This window comes from Cyprinodon tularosa, unplaced genomic scaffold (genome assembly GCF_016077235.1).
Source record: "Cyprinodon tularosa strain WSP-4 unplaced genomic scaffold, ASM1607723v1 ctg672, whole genome shotgun sequence".
Taxonomy (NCBI): domain Eukaryota; kingdom Metazoa; phylum Chordata; class Actinopteri; order Cyprinodontiformes; family Cyprinodontidae; genus Cyprinodon; species Cyprinodon tularosa.
The window spans coordinates 300,884-302,500 of record NW_024039421.1 but is presented as its reverse complement, the minus strand read 5'-3'; positions in this window follow the sequence as shown (position 1 = coordinate 302,500).

Genomic DNA, 1,617 nt, shown 5'->3' with positions numbered 1-1,617 from the left:
GAACCAACTACCAGTTTTAGTCCGTGAGGCAGACACCATGTCTACTTTTAAGGCTAGGCTTAAAACTTTCCTTTTTGATAAAGCTTCTAGTTAGAGTGGCTCAGGTTATCCTGAGCTATCTCTATAGTTCTGCTGCTATAGGCTTAGACTGCTGGAGGACATAGGGACCCCTTTTTCATCATTCTGCTTCATTCTATCTCTATTCTCCCACTCTGCAGAATCTATTAGTTCAATCTCTAACGTTCTGCTCTCTCTGCTTTCTTGTGAAAGTAGCTATAGAGTTTCTCTCCTAGGCTCACATTTTACAATGACTAACTGTATGTGCTCTCTTTCAACCCGTTTGAGAAGAAAACTTGCTCAGTACTTGTCTGCTTAACTGTTTCTCTCCTAGACAGAGCCGTTTTTGGAGCTGGTTTTATCATTACCTCTTCAAATATAGAAAGTATTTATGGATCACACTGAGCCTGGTTCTGGTGGACGTTTCTTCCTGATAAAACCTTTTTTTTTTCTCTCTGGCAGGATGATCTGATTGAATCATCTCTGTAAAGAGTCTTCAGATAACATGTTCTTTGAACTGGTGCTGCAGGAATAAACTGAACTGAATAAAAACTCCAGAATAAATTCAAATACAAACATGAGTTAGAAATCAAAACACAAATATTCCCAGATCATGACATCTCCATCCGGGAGAAAACCGAGCTCTGAGAACCTCCCCTGAAGTGAAGACAAACACCTGAGAGTGGTGATGTCACTGTTTGAGCTTTCTAGAACGGTGTTTATTCGACCTCCTCAACGATGCACTTAATAAGGACGCTGAACTCAGCGCGCAACTGCTCTCAGCACCTCCCTAAACTTTTAACTGCTTGGTGATGTCTGATGGCTTCTGAGCTGCAAATCGAAATGTTCCTGTCCTGACTGTTTTCCAACAGAAGTTTCCCCAAAAGATCTTCTAGATCTGCTGTCATAAATCTGGGGGAAGAAGTTTCTGAGACACCTTAATGTTATGGTGAAAGCTTCCAGAACAAACCGACCCCCAGCAACTTGCAAACATCTTGAAAAGCAACAGGAAGGAAAACTAAAACACAATAAAAAAATCCTGCAGGGGATCAAACTCTGCTGCCGTCCCACTGAAGCAACAACCTATAGCTGCTCTGCTCAGAACGTGTTTGGCGGCGGTCCAGATCAAACTGTGAGCTCAACGGGTGAATAAATGTTTAGTATTTGAGTGCAGGTCCAGTTCGAAGCAGAATCTGATAACTGAGCTGTTCCTGTGCTCATATTCAGCGTTAATAATTCACAGAATTACGACCAGCGCCTGGCTCTGGTTCTGCTGCTCGCTGCACGGCTCATTGCAGCTCCTGCGAGGCCTCTGGCAGCCAGACCAGGAGGGAAAACACCCCCAGTCCTCCAGCTCTAGCACGGGTCCAAACAGAGAGGAGAAGAAAGTGTGGGAAGAACAACCGGAGCCGCTGACCCACCAGGGACTCTGCCGTGTTTACTGATACCATCTCTGTGTTACCCTGAACACATCATGATGTGTTGAAGCGCCCTGCCAGGTTTCCACTCCTCTACGCTGCTTCTCAGTTTCTCCTTTAATAAAACTCAGGTTCTACTTTG